This window comes from Oncorhynchus mykiss, chromosome 17 (genome assembly GCF_013265735.2).
Source record: "Oncorhynchus mykiss isolate Arlee chromosome 17, USDA_OmykA_1.1, whole genome shotgun sequence".
NCBI classification, from domain to species: Eukaryota; Metazoa; Chordata; class Actinopteri; order Salmoniformes; family Salmonidae; genus Oncorhynchus; species Oncorhynchus mykiss.
The window spans coordinates 76,378,089-76,398,149 of NC_048581.1; the positions used below are offsets into that span (position 1 = coordinate 76,378,089).

At 41.0% G+C, this 20,061-nt stretch overlaps 1 protein-coding gene across 7 annotated transcripts in view; it reads right to left on the reverse strand.

The window, feature by feature from the left end:
* The window catches only part of LOC110494596 (forkhead box protein P1-B), a 233,073-nt gene that overhangs the window by 193,713 nt on the left and 19,299 nt on the right, over positions 1–20,061 (reverse strand). For 5 of the 7 annotated variants that reach the window (XM_036950691.1, XM_021569807.2, XM_036950692.1 and 2 more), the window contains exons 2-3: positions 10,764–10,862; positions 7,891–7,991 (exon numbers count right to left, since the gene is read on the reverse strand). The gene's annotated coding sequence lies outside the window, so the exon portion shown is untranslated. Of the gene's footprint in view, positions 1–7,890; positions 7,992–10,763; positions 10,863–17,496; positions 17,701–20,061 lie in introns of those variants that run through there. The other 2 variants (XM_036950690.1, XM_021569804.2) reach the window with 2 other exon arrangements.

A 20,061-nucleotide genomic window follows, 5' to 3' on the forward strand; every position in this document is an offset into this window, starting at 1 on the left:
TACCAACATGAAATGTGGTGTGTGAGGACTAATACCAACATGAAACGTGGTGTGTGAGGACTAGTACCAACATGAAATGTGGTGTGTGAGGACTAGTACCAACATGAAACGTGTGGTGTGTGTGGACAAGTACCAACATGAAACATGGTGTTTGTGGACTAGTACCAACATGAAACGTGGTGTGTGAGGACTAATACCAACATGAAACGTGGTGTGTGAAGACTAGTACCAACATGAAATGTGGTGTGTGAGGACTAGTACCAACATGAAACGTGGTGTGTGAGGAATAGTACCAACATGAAATGTGGTGTGTGAGGACTAATACCAACATGAAACGTGGTGTGTGAGGACTAGTACCAACATGAAATGTGGTGTGTGAGGACTAGTACCAACATGAAACGTGTGGTGTGTGTGGACAAGTACCAACATGAAACATGGTGTTTGTGGACTAGTACCAACATGAAACGTGGTGTGTGAGGACTAGTACCAACATGAAACATGGTGGGTGTGGACTAGTACCAACATGAAACATGGTGTGTGTGGACTAGTACCAACATGTTGGGTGTGGACTAGTACCAACATGAAACATGTTGGGTGTGGACTAGTACCAACATGAAATGTGGTGTGTGAGGACTAGTACCAACATGAAACATGGTAGGTGTGGACAACAGGACTAAGGCAGGAGAAAGTCAATGTGTGTGAAAATTCTGTTGCTCGATTAGAGGAAATGTATTCAAGATTGGCAGGTCCACCAGATATGTAATTGAATCAATTAAGTGTAACAGTAGACACACACACAAACACACACCTTTTACTTTCAGTAAAGGGGCTACTGTATTGTAGGGTGAAGACACTGATAATTACACAGTAACTACGCCATACAGTACAAAGTAATTACGGAGATTTACACCTCTGACACCCCTTCCCTCCCATTTTACAAGCCAAGTGAAAACGAATTCCTGGCAGGGTGTACATACACACACACACACACACACACACACACACACACACACAGACACACACACACACACACACATTCTCTCTATCTGTTTCTCGGCACACACTCTTTAAGTTTCCCACTCCCTTTCCCAGTGACCTGTGCTGACCTTGTTCCTACCTCCCGAGGCCGGGCAGGAAGTCGTGCTGAGTGAGTGCTGCTGGGTCTGTCCCAGCTTTTAGCCTCCCAGCCTCCAGGCTCAGCCTCCCAGCCTCTTACACAATGCAGTCTGCCTGGAACAGGGGTCTCCCAGCACCCGCCTCACACTCGTTTGTGAGATGATCAAACCTGGGGAATTGTGGGAGGGGCAGGGAGGCACATCCTGTGTAAAACCGCATCCTGAACAAGCATCACCGTGTCTCACTGTAAATAAATACTCTCTCCTCACACGGCTTCCGTCAACTGTCATTGCCTCGGCTCCAATCACCTTCAAGTCCAAACAGGAAAGCGCAGAGAGGCGAGGGAGATGGCAGATATGAGCTTTAATTTGCTTCTCGCTGCAGTTTCGCCTCGGCGGCGGTGCTTCCTATTCTCCTGCTCCGCCAGCTGCCCGGGGTCTGTCCCGGACCCCTAGCCCTTCCTGTCATCCTTCATTACCGCATCATCCATGGGGAGGTGGCGGCCATAAAGCTGGCAAGTCACCATTAGGTGCAACTCGGACCATTTGTGAAGCACCCGGCGCAGACACTTGAGACCAAACACATGGCTCCTGTAGTAGCCTAGAGAGCCTGTAGTGTACAGCAGCACAGGGCCAGCTGACTGCCTTACTACCTGCTAATCCCCTAAGCATTATCAGATCTACAGCTGAACAACAGAGTATGACAGAGGCAACAACGGAGACATGACAACAAGCTCATCGTTGACAAATTGCTCTCTGTTGAACTGCAGACAGGCTAAACGCGCGATTATCTTACAAACTGAAGGGGTGTTATAAGGCAGCTCATACTTCATGATGATGAACTCAACACATTACATAACAGTGGGGTACACAAGAAAATATAAAACATCTACTTGAAAAATATCGTGTTTATCTACAGTGCCTTCAGAAAGTATTCACACCCCTTGAATTTTTCAACATTTTGTTGAGTTACAGCCTGAATTTCAAATGTAACACATTTAGATTTTTTTGTCACTGGCCTACACACCATACCCCATAATGTCAAAGTGGAATTTTGTTTAAAAAGTCACATAATACGTTGCATGGACTCTGTGTACAATAACAGGGTTTAACATGATATTTGAATGACTACATCATCTCTGTACCCCACACATACAATTATCTGTAAGGTCCCTCAGTCGAGCAGTGAATTTCTACCACAAAGACCAGGGATGTTTTCCAATACCTCGCAAAAAAGGGCAGCTATTGGTAGATTAATAAAAATAAAAAAGCAAACATTAAATATCCCTTTGAGCATGGTGAAGTTATTAATTACACTTCGATGGCGTATCAATACACCCAGTCACTACAACGATGCAGGCCTCCTTCCAACTCAATTGCCGGAGAAGAAGGAAACCACTCAGGGATTTCACCATGAGGCCAATGGTGACTTTAAAACAGTTACAGAGTTCTATGGCTGTGATAGGAGAAAACTGAGAATGGATCAACAACATTGTAGATACTCCACAATACTAACCTAATTGATAGAGTGAAAAGAAGGAAGCCTGTGCAGAATACAAATATTATATAAATATATATTAGAGGTTGACCGATTAATCGGAATGACCGATTAATTAGGGCCGATTTCAAGTTTTCATAATTGGAAATCGGTAGTTTTGGGCGCCGATGTTGCAGATTTCTACATTTGTTATACCTTTATTTAACTAGGCAAGTCAGTTAAGAACACATTCTTATTTTCAAAGACGGCCTAGGAACGGTGGGTTAACTGCTTTGTTCAGGGGCAGAACGACAGATTTTCACCTTATCAGCTCGGAGGATCCAATCTTGCAACCTTACAGTTAACTAGTCCAACGCTATAACCACCTGCCTCTCGTTGCACTCCACAAGGAGACTGTTACGCAAATGCAGTAGAAGCCAAGGTAAGTTGCTAGCTAGCATTAAACTTGTCTTATAAAAAACAATCAATCAATCCTAATCACTAGTTATAACTAAACATGGTTGATGATATTACTAGTTTATCTAGCTAGTCCTGCGTTGCATATATTCGATGCAACGCTGGGGGATGATTTAACAAAAGCGCATTTGCGAAAAAAGCACAATCGTTGGACGACTGTACTTAACCATAAACACCAATGCCTTTCTTAAAATCAATAGACAGAAGTATATATTTTTTAAACCTGCATATATAGCTAAAAGACATCAAGGTTACCAGGCAATATTAACCAGGTGAAATTGTGTCACTTCTCTTGCGTTCATTGCACGCAGAGTCAGGGTATATGTAACAGTTTGGGCTGTCTAATTTGCCAGATTTTACATAATTATGACATAACATTGAAGGTTGTGCAACGTAACAAGAATATTTAGACTTAGGGATGCCACCCGTTAGATAAAATACCGAACGGTTCCGTATTTTACTGAAATAATAAACGTTTTGTTTTTTAAATGATAGTTTCCGGATTCGACCATATTAATGACCAAAGGCTTGTATTTCTGTGTGTTATCATGTTATAACTAAGTCTATGATTTGATAGAGCAGTCTGACTGAGCAGCAGCAGGCTCGTAAGCATTCATTCAAACAGCACTTTAATGCGTTTTGCCAGCAGCTCATCGCAATCACAGTGCTGTTTATGACTTCAAGCCTATCAGCCTAATGGCTGGTGTAACCGATGTGAAATGGCTAGCTAGTTAGCGGGGTGCGCACTAATAGCGTTTCAAACGTCACTCGCTCTGAGACTTGGAGTAGTTATTCCCCTTGCTCTGCAAGGGCCGCGGCTTTTGTGGAGCGATGGGTAACGCTGCTTCGAGTGTGGCAGTTGTCGATGTGTTCCTGTTAGGAGCCCAGGTAGGGGCGAGGAGAGGGACGGAAGCTATACTGTTACACTGGCAATACTATAGTGCCTATAAGAACATCCAATAGTCAAAGGTACTGTATATGGAATACAAATGGTATAGAGAGAAATAGTCCTAAAAATACTATATTAACTACAACCTAAAACCTCTTACCTTGGAATATTGAAGTCTCATATTAAAAGGAACCACCAACTTTTATATGTTCTCATGTTCTGAGCAAGGAACTCAAACGGTAGCTTTTTTACATTGCACATATTGCACTTTTACTTCTCCAACACTTTGTTTTTGCATTATTTAAACCAAATTGAACATGTCTCATTATTTATTTGAGGCTAAATAGATTTTTATTGATGTATTATATTAAGTTAAAATAAGTGTTCATTCACTATTGTTGTAATTGTCATTATTACAAATAAATAAATAAAAATCGGCTGATTAATCGGTATCGGCTTTTTTTTGGTCCTCCAATAATCGGTATCGGCGTTGAAAAATCATAATCGGTCGACCTCTAATATATATATATATATATATATATATATATATATATATATATATATATATATATATATATATGCCAGTCTTGTTTGCAACAAAGCAATAGAGTAATTCTGCAAAAAATGTGGCAAAGCAATTCACTTTTTGCCCAGAATACAAAGTCTTATGTTTGGGGCAAATCCAATACAACACCTTACTGAGTACCACTCATATTTTCAAGCATAGTTGTGGCTGCGTCATGTTATGGGTATGCTTGTATTCATTAAGGACTGAATAGTTTTCAGGTAAAAAAATAAAAATAATGGAGCTAAGCACAGTCAAAATCCTAGAGGAAAACCTGGTTCAGTATGCTTTCCACCAGACACTAGGAGATGAATTCACCTTTCAGCAGGACAATAACCTAAAACACAAGGCAAAATATACACTGGAGCTGCTTATCAAGAAGACAGTGAGTGGGTGAGTTACAGTTTTGACTTAAATAATTTTAAAAATAATAATGGCCAAATGTTGCACAATCCAGGTGTGGAAAGCTCTTATAGACTTACCCAGAAAAACTCATAGCTGTAATCTCTGCAAAAGGTGCTTCTACAAAGTATTGACTCAGGGATGTGAATACTTATATAATACAAGATATTTCTGTATTTCATTTTCAATACATTTACTAAAATTTCTAAAAACCTGTTTTCACTTTGTCATTATGGGGTATTGTGTGTAGACTGGTGAGAGAAAAACATATATTTAATCAAATTTGAATTCAGGCTGCATGTAATAAGTCAAGGGGTATGAATACTTGACTTGAAAAGACGTGTGCAAAATTATGGATAGCTGAAAGTGTCTTACAATGACCCATTTTCTGGTGACGCCTGACAGTTTTTGACAACTATTTTAAATCTTTATGGTTATGCACTATTTCGATTGCAAGAAAACAGTGGAATACAAAATATGCCATTCAGTTACTTCTATACAAAATCTGAAGTAGTTTTGCCCAATTTGACTTTTCAACTGTGGTCTTATGTCATCACTCCTCAACATAGAGGGAAGACAGGACAGCAGCAGAGAGACAACAGGAGAGGTACATCATTATTTCCACACAAATCAGTGGTAAAGCCAGGAACGTGAAACAATCCACTCCATAGGTATAATGCTATGCAGGACCACAACACACTGAGTGAGTGAGTGATCTAAATGCAGTGTTTAGCTCCATCTGGATCCATGGCCGAGTATTTTGACATCTTATCAGGAATCGGTTGATCGGTTGAGCGGTGATTAGGTTACTGATCTGATGAGGCCCGCCTGCTCTCTACAGTGGCAGTAGCTTTTAGTGGGCCGTATGTTGAGCTGCTGTTAAATGTGTGTTAAGTTCTGCCATCCCAGTCAGGTGGCTACAGGCTTCACCACACAGTGTTCAGTCCACGCCTGTGGAGCAGACACATGACTATAATGGTAACGTCTCACTGAGCACGCCTCGGCCTGCCCAAGGGCGTTGTTTGGGAGAGTGTATGCATACAGTATGTCCGTATGTTTGTGTATGTGTGTGTGAGAGGGAGCCCTATATCCTGAGGATTCGTAGTTGTTGTTCATTTCCTGTTCAGTGACAAAATGAGCACATAAAGGCTAAACGGCACTCTTCCCTGGCCTTTAACCACATCACAGTAGTTTTCCACTAACCACAGATAATTATACAATTAAAACAATTTTCTGTGTCTATCTGTCAAACTGATCTAATTTGCCATTAGAATGACACTAGAGCAATGAGGACTCGCTCTCTCTTTCCCTGAGCAAAACCCGTCTCCTCTCTATCACATGACTAGGGAGAAACATCTGCAACAGAGAAAAACACTAACTGAGCTGTGAGGAATAGGAGGTCTACTTGTTAAGCAGGATGTTAGTGAATAAAGCAGGACCCGGTGGCATTCAGTGTGACCCATAGTTTTCATAGGGCCACAAGGAAATGGAGAGGTTCAGTTGACTGTTGGTTTAAATTAACCTTCAGTTGCTGAGAGAAAAGGACCTGAGTGACATTAGTATTTTCTAAGACAATACTCCTTTATGCATGTCGTACTTGACATAAATGATTCATTATGACAAAGAAAAGCAGAGCTAAACAAATAAGTCATAAATTAAAGGTCAATACTGACTGGCATTGTGGGATAAATCAAAATTCACAGATGATTGTGATCATTTCACAAAACAGCAACTGTTGACTATGCATTTGAAAGCAAACCTACAGAGAAAGGAAATAGAGGATAAATGTATTATATCCATTATTTCTCTAAATATGTGTTCCTTATATATTGCCCTTACATATGGGCAACATATTAAAGGAAAAGTGACTGTTGCGATCCAGTGACTGTGTGCGAGTGTGGAAACTGCAGTCTGTATCAGGGCCAGAAGAGTGACCTCCCTCTGGGCCAGCAGATTGAGCCCTGCCCCCCAGCCTGCAGCCGGAGAGGGTGTGAGGGACAGTGGGTGGGAGGAGGCTCAGAAGACCTTGACCTGGAAATCCTACCTCTCTCCCAGTCTACCCACTGAGGACAAGGAACTCAGATAGGAACTCCTTTTCAAGAAGTTAAAGGAAAATGTGTGTCTGCCCAGCCCGGTATGCCTGTGTCTAACCGGTCTCAACCACAATGGAAATCCTTTTATGTTTATGGGTGATCTTAATGAGGATACAAACCCATTAGGTTTCAGACCTGCCATAGAGGAACTCTGTGGTATTAGCCATGAACAAGTGCACCCTCAGCACAGAGAGAGAACAGTATTTTATGGCAACAGATCACTGACTCAAGCCATTGGCCACAGAGACCACAAATGAGGCGTTAAGTGTAGCGGCACAGCAGAGGAGAAGGGTAGATAGATGGAGAGATGTGCCCTTCTTCTCCTCCCATCCATGCATGTGTCCGCTCTCCCTATTTCCACTCCTCCCTAAACCAGTCTCTCTCTCTCTCTCTCTCTCCCTCCCTCCCTCTCCCTCTATACTCCATTTCACATTTACATCAAAACATGTGGAAGAGGCCCACAATGCACTGCCACTAAATAACAACTGTCACCTAGAGTATAATTCATTAAACCAATGTTAATGTTGTCTTCCTCTAATGTCATTTGTATAATTGAAATTTAATTCTCCAACAATATTTGGGGAGAATTTTAATTGACGTTTGCTGTAATGAATTGTTGGGCAGAGACCAAGGCACAGGCACAGAGAAGTTTAAAAAACGCATCCTGACATAGAGATTGAGAAAGAGAGGCGGAGTGGCAAGGCGAGGAGAGGGGCCTGCTGGGACGGTTTCATCATCACCGCCACCCCCCCTGCTGATGGGATGGGGGAGGGAGGGGGGGGGGGGGGGGGGGGGGGGGGGGGGGGGGGGGGGGGGGGGGCGATAGACTCTTCTTCACAGTCTGAGATTTAATTGCACACAGATTCCATTACCTCCGCACAAATGTCACGTTCACTTCTGATCAGGGGCAAGGCAGGCGCTGGCAGCCAGCCAGACAACAGTGCAGAAAGTATTCAGCCAATCAGAGCACCCACTGCAGACAGGGGAGAGGGACAGGGAGAGAATGCCAAAGATATTAAAAACAAAGGATTGTCATAAACAAAGCTGCCGACGCTGCTACGACCGGAGTACTATGCATCATTTAGGGAGTGAAGTGATATCTTTTGTTTTGATTGCTACTTTTCATTGAATTGGCCAATATGACATAAGGTGATCATTTAGAATGATAAGGTCAAAAAAATGAAAGGCTGCCATCTATATGGTGGTATTCTGTAGATGTTTGTGAAATACATGTTCTGCATTTTCAAATTTAATGTTAGAAATCTAACCCTAAAACTTCTTCAAAACACAATTGGTAAAACAACAAAAACACCACATGTTTAGCATAATGTCTAATTAAAGTCACTATTCAAGATTTACATTTACATTAAAACTCCATACATACAGTTGAAGTCGGAAGTTTACATACACTTAGGTTGGAGACATCAAAACTAGTTTTTCAACCACTCCACAAATTTCTTGTTAACAAACTATAGTTTTAGCAAGTCGGTTAGGACATCTGCTATGTGCATGACACAAGTAATTTTTCCAACAACTGTTTACAGACAGATTATTTCACTTATAATTTACAGTATCACAATTCCAGTGGGTCAGAAGGTTACATACACTAACTCGACTGTGCCTTTAAACAGCTTGGAAAATTCCAGAAAATGATTTCATGGCTTTAGAAGCTTCTGATAGGCTATTTGAAATCATTTGAGTCAATTGGAGGTGTACCTGTGGATGTATTTCAAGGCCTACCTTCAAAATCAGAGCCTCTTTGCTTGACATCATGGGAAAATCAAAAGAAATCAGCCAAGACCTCAGAAAAAAAATTGTAGACTTCCACAAGTCTGGTTCATCCTTGGGAGCAATTTCCAAATGCCTGAAGGTACCAAGTTCATCTGTACAAACAATAGTATGTAAGTATAAACACCATGGGACCACGCAGCCGTCATACCGCTCAGGAAGGAGACGCGTTCTGTCTCCTAGAGATGAACGTACTTTGGTGCAAAAAGGGCAACTCGATCCCAGAACAACAGCAAAGGACCTGTGAAGATGCTGGAGTAAACAGGTACAAAATAATCTATATCCACAGTAAAACGAGTCCTATATCAACATAACCTGAAAGGCCGCTCAGCAAGGAAGAAGTCACTGCTCCAAAATCACCATAAAAAAGACGGACTACGGTTTGCAACTGCACATGGGGACAAAGATCATACTTTTTTGGAGAAATGTCCTCTGTTCTGATGAAACAAAAATAGAACTGTTAGGTCATAATGACCATTGTTATTTTTGGAGGAAAAAGGGGAGGCTTGCAAGCCGAAGAACACCATCCAAACCGTAAAGCACAGGGGTGGCAGCATCATGTTGTGGGGGTGCTTTGCTGCAGGAGGGACTGGTGCACTTCACAAAATAGATGGCATCATGAGGTAGGAAAATATGTGGATATGTTGAAGCAACATCTCAGGATATCAGTCAGGAAGTTAAAGCTTGGTTGCAAATGTGTCACACCCTGACCGTAGAGAGCCTTTTTATTCTCTATTTGGTTAGGTCAGGGTGTGACTAGGGTGGGCAATCTATGTTTTCTATTTCTTTGTTGGCCGGGAATGGTTCCCAATTAAAGGCAGCTGTCTATCGTTGTCTCTGATTGGAGATCATACTTAGGCAGCCTTTCCCATCTGTAGTTTGTGGGATCTTGTTTTGGTACTGTGCTGTTTAGCAATACTAAACTTTACGTTTCGTTTGTATTTTGTTGTTTTTTCGGTGTTCATAAAGAAAGATGTACGCCCTACCACGCTGCCCCTTGGTCCGATCCTTCCTTCAACGAGCATGACAAAATGGGTCTTCCAAATGGTCAATGACCCCAAGCATACTTCCAAAGTTGTGGCAAAATGGCTTAAGGACAACAAATTCAAGGTATTGGAGTGGCAATCACAAAGCCCTGACCTCAAGCCTACAGAAAATTTGTGGGCAGAACTGAAAACGCATGTGCGAGCAAGGAGGCCTACAAACCTGACTCAGTTACACCAGCTCTGTCAGGAGGAATGGGACAAAATTCACCCAACTTATTTTGGAGAGCTTGTGGAAAGCTACCCAAAACATTTGAGCCAAGTTAAACAATTTAAAGGCAATGCTACCAAATACTAATTGATTGTATGTAAACTTCTGACCCACTGGGAATGTGATGACAGAAATAAAAGCTGAAATAAATCATTCTCTCTACTATTATTCTGGCATTTCACATTCTTAAAATAAAGTGGTCCTAACTGACCTAAAACAGGGACTTTTTACTAGGATTAAATGTCAGGAATTGTGAAAAACTGAGTTTAACTGTTTTTGGCTAAGGTGTACGTAAATTTCCCACTTCAACTGTAAGTAGTAATATTTTCCGCAATGCATCAAAGTATTCAATTAAAACTTGCTAATTTGAATAAAATAGGAACATCATATTTTCAACAAAGTTCTTGATAAATTTAGCCGACACATTATTTGTAAGACATTCCGATTAGTTGTTTCATTATTCAAAGTCATAATGCAATTTGGTCAAATAAAATAGTTTTCAATTATTAGCCTGAACAATTAACAGTTTATGAAAATACTTTTGAATATGTGTTGGTATCTAGTTTAACCTAATTATAATAAGATGCTAATTAGCCTAACAAGTTAAATCTCACTATGCTGCAGTCTTCTAGTTCACAGAGGCAGAGAACATTTGGAATAAAACTGACATCTGAAGTAGATAAGAGTAAGGAAGTGCATATACCGTGTTCACTTGTGTAGGAAAGACTGGCGTTCCATTCTTCCAATGAAAATTCAGCTCAGGGTCTTCAGAGGCGGGACCATCAGGAGTTCACAGATGACACTATTTAGGTATGAGAAGGACAGAAGAGATGGTTGTCACTAGTTACCAAAGTCATAATTTTGTCTAAACCCTGCCTATTTCTACAAAGTATCTTCTTAAAATTAGATTTTAAATCTTAACCTTCACCTTTCTACATTAATTATCCTAACCTGCTGCGTTAGTTCTCCTAAACCTGCTACGAAAAGTACATTCTGACAAAAGCTGTATCCCTTCAAGACAAAACTCAGTTCACTTAACCCACATCAACAGGAGTGGCATTATCAGAGGGAAAATTAAACGTGATCAGCTACAACCACACATATTTTACATGCGTTATGACGCACTGATTCCAGTTGTCATCTCCTGGCCTTAATACATAGTCATCTCACTGTTTTCATCTTTACAAAGACAGATTAGTATGACTAATATTTAACACTATCTCACAATTGCATAATGCGGTGATGATGCTGCTGATGTAAATGTCAGCGTTAACAAAATAACAATGTGTACAACCACAGAAATCTGACTCCCCCGGAACGCTGTATGTTCTCAGTGACATATTGACCTATAAACCTGCACCATTGTGTGTGAGCTCTGTCTGAAAGTAATCTGGATTTTGCAAGGCCATTTTCTGAACACCATTCTGAAAATTCAGTCAGTTCCAAAATTACAATTGTGAACTTGGTCATCGACAGACCTAAAATCAATACTAGATAATATTGGCCTCTTTACATGCTGTACTTGTTGAAGTATTAATTCATAAGACTGTCTGTCTGTCTGTCTGTCTCTGTGTGTGTGTGCAACTAGCTCTCACAGTTTCACGTCAGAATTCAAAGTTTATTCATGTTTCTCAAACTTGAATTTCTTAAATGTTTAAGGTTAAGTTAAGGCATTAACTCCAAAATCTTAAAGTTAGGCATTAACTCAGAATGGTTAAGGTTTGGGATAGGCTTAAAACAAAAATCTCAAACCCAACTTTCTATCGCTGGATTCGACCTTGCAACTTATCCACCATCCCCGTCCACAACACCCTAGGCAAAAACTAGTGGCCGGTTTCTATGTAATCTTCAGACATCATCAGAAATGGATGAACGTTGAATACTGACTTGTATCACGGGTGACCTGGATGTGCGTTCGAGCGTGTGTCGTTCTATCTATATCTTTAGACCTATCTGTTTATGGCATGAGTGTATAATGCATATTTTTTTCCCCATCGGCAGAACAGAAGACGGAGATCCAGAACCATTAATTGAGCTTGTCTATGAGAGACAGTGCCAAAAGACCAAATATATAACTCTGACTCTCTCTCTGTACAGCACTAGTGTGTAGAGGCCCCAAACCATACACAACAAACCCCAGGCCCGCCTCATAATTCATGAGTGTGGAATTTGGCTAACCCCATTAACGCGGCGTTGTTTCCACAGCCAGATCACATTCCTCTGCCCGCCATCAGCCTCTGAACGGCCCCTGATAAGACCCTTCTGATTACCCGTCTGCATGCCTGTCATTATAGGGCGGCAGGTAGATTAGTGGTTAATAGTGTTGAGCCAGTCACCAAAAGGATGCTAGTTTGAATCCCTGAGCAGACTCAGTGAAAAATCTGTCGATGTGCCCTTGAGTTAGGCACTTAACCCTAAATTGCTCTGAATAAGAGTGTCTGCTGAATTGTAAATGACTGCCAAAAATATGTTTATCCCAATAGACCGGCTTCACCCATCTGAATCTATGGCTGCAGCATGGTGGCTCCACTTTGCTCAAAAAGGAAAGACTTGGGAAAAGAGTACCACCATGCAGAATTTACAATGGTAAGAGTTGATGAGATCATTCGAAAGAGATTGGATTTATGGTCTCGTATAAGAGATCCGAAGAAAGATTAAAAGTACTTCAATTTTGAAATGAGGTACCCCACTTTTATTTCACTTCGAAAATGAGCACTTAAAAAGTGATGGTTTAGTTTAAAGATGTGCTACTGCTTTCCATCCATAAAATGAAACAAACAACCAAGCCCTGTAAGATACAGTACGATATCTTCACAGTCATTTTCACAGCGGCAACATCAAATAGACAGATACAACAGCTAAGTTATTCTTCAATTGTGGACTTCCACACAGCAGCTGCTCAACACACAACCTTCAGCTTTAGAAACATGTGGTTTTAATCTCTCCTTTTGACCCAAATTACAGTCCTTGTCAGTTTCAAAAGGAACTCGTAACCAGACACTTTAAAATATACTGAACAAAAATATGAATGCAACATGCAACAATATCAAAGATTTTACTGAGTTTACAGGTCATATGAGGAAATCAGTGAACTGAAATAAATGTATTAGGCCATAATCTATGGATTTCACATGACTGGAAATACAAATATGCATCTGTTGGTACCTGAGGAACAAAGGGCCTCACAATGGGCCTCAGGATCTCATCATTGTATTTTTATGCATTCAAATTGCTATCGATAAAATGCAATTCAGTTTGTTGTCTGTAGCTTGTCCCTGCCCATACCATAACCCCACCACCACCATGGGGCACTCTGTTCACAACGTTGACATTAGCAAACCGCTCACCCACACAACGCCATACACACGGTTTGTGGTTGTGCGGCTGGTTGGATGTACTGCCAAATTTTACTAAAACAACATGTGGCATTTAGAGTGGCCTTTTGTTGTCCCCAGCACAAGGTGCACCTGTGTAATAATCATGTTGTTTAATCAGCTTCTTGATATGCCACACCTGTCAGGTGGATGGATTATCTTGGCCATAGGAGAAATGCTCACTAACAGGGATGTAAACAAATTCGTGCACAAAATTTGAGATATATCAGTATTTGTGCATATTTTATTTCAGCTCATGAAACATGGGACCAACACTTTATATGTTGGGTTCATATTTTTGCTCAGTGTAGTTTGTTACTTATTTGTGTGTCATGTTTCCAACCGAACTGACAACAAACTTTTGGCAAAGGTCTTTGTTCTACCCAGGTTCATGAAACATCAGACTGGATGGGGACAAGGACAACCTACTCCACCTACTCTACCTCATCAATATCTAATACACAGAGGACACCACAGTCAACGGGATGTCAAATCACACACAAATAAGAAACCCATTGGGAAAATACCGAAACATTATAGATGGGACCGAATAGCATCTCTTCAATAGCGTTTGGTTGCCTCAGAATCCTGTCTATGTCAAACACAGTCAACAGAGCCTGCAACTCTGAGAGTCATTAGGTAGCTAGCAGGGCTTCATCTGACTGTAGAGACAGAACATTGTGGCTGGATCGGATCAATGGCTTGACCCATTAAGTCACAGCACTCCCAGTACCTCATCTAATAAGAGCCGGGCTTGGGGAGCACCCCTGACTGACCCATGCTGCTGGGGACAATTATAAGAGAGTGGTCTATCAGCACCGACACCCACTTGCCCAGGCAGCGCAAAGGCAAGAAGGAGATCCACATGATTTAAACTCCTCCCTAAGACGTGCTGACAAGGTTAGAGGGTCAACGCCGACATTAACAGGTCAGTGTGTGGCCCACTTGGGAACAATTACTCCCAGACACAACTAAGTGGACACTTGATTGAACACGACGGAGGCAGGGCACACTTCCCACAGATAACAATCCCCAGAGCCATTTAGGATAAAAAGCCGTTGTGATACAGCCTTTAGGGGCAAAATTCATCCTCCATTTCCCTTTTAAAAGAATGTGAGCATGTGATAGAAAGCCATTCTCTGGGGGCGATGAGCCTCTGAGCATTAACATTTCTACCAATGCTAATAGCAGATTATGACACACTGACAAACGCAGAGTTTTGGACTTTTACATTGGGTCAAGCCAAAAGCCAAAAGGTCTCAAGGCTTCAACCCAAATTATAGATGTTCAGTTTGAAACCAATGCAATCCAAATATCTACGTTTAGATGTTTATTTTATATAGCAGACGCTGTTATCCAGAGCGACTTACAGCTAGTGCGTTCATCTTAAGATAGCTAGGCGGGACAACCATATATCTCAGTCATAGTAAGTACATTTTTCCTCAATAAATTAGCTATCAGTAACGTCAGTGCAAGTAGGGAAAAAAGTCAAGTGCGAGTGTTAGTTCACGAAAGCCACGGTTGTTGGGCTATTTTAAAGAATTTGGGTTATGTTGTTGAGGCATTAACAGACATGTTCATTAAATGTGTGTAGATCTGCCATTGTTGCATTGTCTTTTTCTCCCTTTTTTATCTGACCTTTGACCTACTGACAGTTTGACCCTCCTCCCACCACAATGAGTAAAACTTTTCAACTCCCGGTACAGCTGGTGTCTTATCCACTAACACTCCCCAGATCTAGGGAGATTAATGTCACAACTCAACAACAAATAGTTTATGCATTTCATCATATTGAGTGGGTTTAACATCTTTTTATTTTTTTTACAAACAGATGTGTAGGCCAACATCTTGCAGATAAAGAACTGCTCGTGGTAACATACATCTCTGTGTAAAGCGGTCACTCTAGACTTTTCATGCACAAACATGGCTTATCGATCTACAAACACATGTTCCCAATTTGCATAAGCTGTGTGTTGGTTGAGGTATTGTTTTTTGTACATTGTTTATTTATTTCTCTCTCTCGCTGAAAATCAGTTCCACATTGTCCTCCCTCTGCAGCGGGCTAAAGCAGCTGTTGGCTGTTAGTGGCTGCAGACGACACAATTCACCACTTCTCCAGGAGGAGAAATCGAGACAGAGTGCACCACAGCTGCAGCTGATGAGAGCCGGTATAAAAGTTTGGCAGACAGAGAGAGGAGATGGAGGATGAGAGAGACAGAAAGTGGGAGAGAGAGTGTGGATGAGAGAGAAAGAGCGAGAGAGAAAGTGAGAGAGAGAGAGCAGGAGAAAGCCCAGGCATTGTCTTCCACACTCATGTTCCAGAAATAGAATGGCTTTTTTCATAAGATGGTAGAAAAATCACTTTATCTGACTGAGAGCCCAGTGGACTATCCCATTACAGGCCCATCTTCATCACAGGCACTTCCCCTCTCCACGACAGAGGAGCAGGAGGCCGGGTGAGCAAGAAGTGGAGGATCCAGGAAGCCATGCTTTAGCACAGAGGAAACAATCTGAGGCGGAGGATGTCTACCTTCTATCTCTCTCTCCAGCTCCGCTCATTAACTGGGCTCCTTTCCAATTCGTTTAGGACCCCTGAGATACAACCTTCCCCCAGAATTTACTGAAATGACACAACATTAGCAGATTTGCATATGCAAAACTGTGGAAGCAACAGGATCTCCTGCTCAATTGACCTATTGGTTGTTGTGGCAGCAGAGTTATTCCCGGGGACGATTTTGTAACCAAGTGGGCGTCATGTGAATACCATCTGGGTACCACTTACTTAAAGCTGGCAGAAGTCCCGTGGCAACCAGCCTGGCAATGAGAAGGAAGGGAATAAATTGCATCATTTACTTAACATCCATTTGCCGTTGTGCCCGTTACAAACCCATGACTAAATAATGTGGTTATTTCGGCTGCCAGTTACCGCTGTACATAGGACAAACAGTGCAACTGTCAAAGGGCTGATGAACGAGGTATCACTGATACATGAAATCACATTTACAGAAAGTGTATTAAAAAACCTCAATCCATTTACTGCAATGAAATGTCCAAGTGTTATGTACAACACACCTCCCATAAACAGACAATAAACACATTGTAATTATAATGCCAACTCTTTAATTATGTGGGCCATTTGGGGATGGTCAAAATCACTAATTGTGATGTGAATGGATGGGGGGGGCACATAAGGAGATCAAGCCTCAAGCCCAGAGAGAACCATATTCCCTATTCTCCTAGCGTGTTAAAAAGTAGACAATTCAATTGGCATGGTTCCAAAGAAGAAGAGTTCCAAACAACCTAAATCAGGAGGGACAAATTTCATGCAAATCATTTATATGAGCTAAACTAAACTGTAAGAAAGCCTAACGCATCTAAGTTTTCACATAATGAAGGATTCAGAGTGAAAATAATAACTGGACCCATTATTACCTAGCTAACAGGTCAAGGACACAAACATTTCCCCCTTTCTTAGAAAGTCAATATAAAGTCTTTCAAAATGATTAGTGTAATTGACTACTGAGAAGGTAGTAATTTAGGTAGGAATTTTATTACAGCAATCATGACAATGCACTTTACAGTTGAACAAATTAATGGTTTTATCTGCCCAAAAAATAGGACTTTTTGATTGAGGTGACCAGGTAGAGTGTGTAGCTTGCACAAGTGCGACCAAATAAATGTTTTACTCACACAGCCAAGTCAAAGGGTCGCAAAATGCAACTAAATGGTTGCAGTCTGAAGCCCTGCAGGTGATCTAGACTAATAATGTCAACTACAGAGGACCAATGGAAGCTTTAACAAGATCCATCTCCAAAAGTTTTACAATGAAATATAGAGAACATACATGCATCCAAATCTTTGCTCACTAACACTGCTAATTAGCCTGTGGAATATCACACTTGATTACTTCACAGATACCTTGCCTCACAGGCCACTAATTGTAAACACATCCATAACAGGAGAGGAATAAAAATACTTTGTGCAATCCATTTTCTGTAAAATATCTACTGGACTGGAAGTCTATCAAAATGTGAAGTGCATATAACAATGGAGCATACGTACACCCAGTGATGCATCATGTCTTCAGTGGGTGAATCATCCAGCAACAACTACAGTCATGTCAGCCTGGTGACGACCTGTCTCTTTTGTTGAAGTGATGTTGAATGGTCGGTTAGCACTCTTGAGGTTTACCGCAATAACATCACAACACGTGACTTCAGTTCCAACAGAATGATCTCACATGGTGGAAAAGGAGAGTCAGCTCCAATGCGATTGGTATGATGGGAGGGTGTGGACCTATTTGGCAGACAGATATAAGCCCTGCCAATCAGAGGTGGATACTAATTAACTGATAATGCCCTCAAAGCCGGTGTTTGGAGGATATAATGGCACATGTGTTAGGCCCGTGATAATATATACTGCAAACACCAGCTTTGAGGGCATTATCACTTTTAAACAAGGGGTTACCAACATATTCAAATAAAGATTGACATATTTTTATGAATTTATTCTGTATCTATGGACACAACCCACTCAATCGTTTAAAATGTTCTATTGTCATACTGGTTGGCAACGTTCTTATCCCTTGCTTGCTAGCTAGCCAACTACGGCTAACTTACAGTCACGTCAAACAGTGCAGCCAGAACAACAACAAAGTAGCTGCATTTGCATTTTTTAAGCAATTTTCTAGTGACATTTATTTGGATACATCCATAACAACGAGCTAATGAGGTGCAATTTCACCTGGTATAGAAAATGTGCTCTCTCGTCAGGAACCAGCCAACAACACAGCAAACACAATCACTTCAAACTGAATCTGGAAAGACTGCAAACTAGCTGCACTTTTTTTTCATTTGACCTATTTTCTATTGATATTTCTTTGTATAGTATATCCACAAAAAGTATGCTGAATCATGAGTTCGACTGGCTGAGAAAAGCTGCATGCCTGTCTGTTTCATCCCGACTCCCGACACGTTCATTACTGTGCGACAGCTGGATCGAATTTATACAAATCTCCGCTGTTGAAAACTAAATGTTAGTCTAAAAGCAATGTGAGATAATGACTGGATGCTTTTTATAGTGGAGATCAAGTTTATAAATTGCTTGGCTGGGCTGATGAGACAGTGGATTGCGCAGTCAGATGGAACAGAGTAAATAGGTATTTTAATGTCATACATTTAGCTGGTGGTAACTTGTGGAATAGACACCTGCTGGAATGCAGTTTCAACCAATCGGCATTTAGGATTAGACCCAACCGTTGTATAGACAAACATAAACAACAGCAATGTATTGGCTACAGAAAGAGTGTAAACTCATTCAGTAGCTAAACAGGTTCCAACAATCATTCTCACCAAGGGATCATATATGTGGTTGGCCCTTTGCTCAACTCCACTTTGAAGAATGACTGCAAACAAAAAGGTCAAATTCCCTGATCCCCCTTTTTTAATTAACCTGTCCATGTGAGGTTCATCCCGCAACCTTATTGTGTTCCACTAGGTCTTTTATGTGAGATCGGCCGCTATAGAGGAAAAAGAGGAGAGGACAGGCGAGATAGAGTGAAATATTGTGAGGGATACTAATCTACCATCCATCTCATATTCTAATGTATCCATTGTGCTCTAAAAAGAGGCTACTCGTCTATTCATTTTATGAGGCATTTACAAAAAAGATGACACTGCAAGAGGTTCACATTGTGATTAAAACTCTTTGAATTAGACCTTCAATCATCACTTACAATTGTGTATAAAGTACACAGAAATGCACTTCCGATGCCTAATCCGATTGGACTCTATAATATTAAGTGAAAAGATTGATTTACTCATTTCTAACAATGGTGCTCGCCGCGAAATTGATTAGTCAACATGTTGAAAGCGTGTATATCATGCTCTCATTCACAAATCACAACATGAAAATGGTTTTAGAATAATGTCCAATAACTCACAAGCTTATTTCTCCATCCACAACAAATACATTTTCAACTTTACTGTAGGCCTGTTAGTAAACACAAAGGCAAAACTAGAAATTCTCCCAGTGAGTGTGATGCTCTGCTACTGGATAATAACTGTACTGACCCCATTTAGTCGACTGGTTGATTGTTTGGTTAATGGGCTGTTGGTCGACCAAGATGTCTTTAGTCGAGCAGTAGCAAAAAATTATAATACTTTAATGGTGTACAAGACACCTGTTTGATTTGCGCCTGTCTGGATGGACTAATCCATTGTGGAGGCCATGGAGATTGCACAGTCCATAACTAAGATGTGCTACTGAAATTGCATATAGTTCACAGGAGGTTGGTGGAATCAGTGGAAGGGTATGAAATACAACAAACAAATGGTTTCCAGGTGTTTGATACCATTCCATTTGCTCCGTTACAGACATTATTATGAGCCGCTCCTCCCCTCAGCAGCCTCCACTGATATGGTTACATTATGTAAGAACAATGGTGCAACACTAATAAAAAATTATGTTATTTTATAACAAATATGCTTTCTCCTGTGTTGGATAGTGGTCGCAATCTGCGGTTCTAAAACATCAGTGCGCTGTTGAATTAGCGTCTTTTCCTAGACCATGAAACTTAACCAGCATACTGTGCCTTACAAAAGTATTCATCCCCCATGGCGTTTTTCC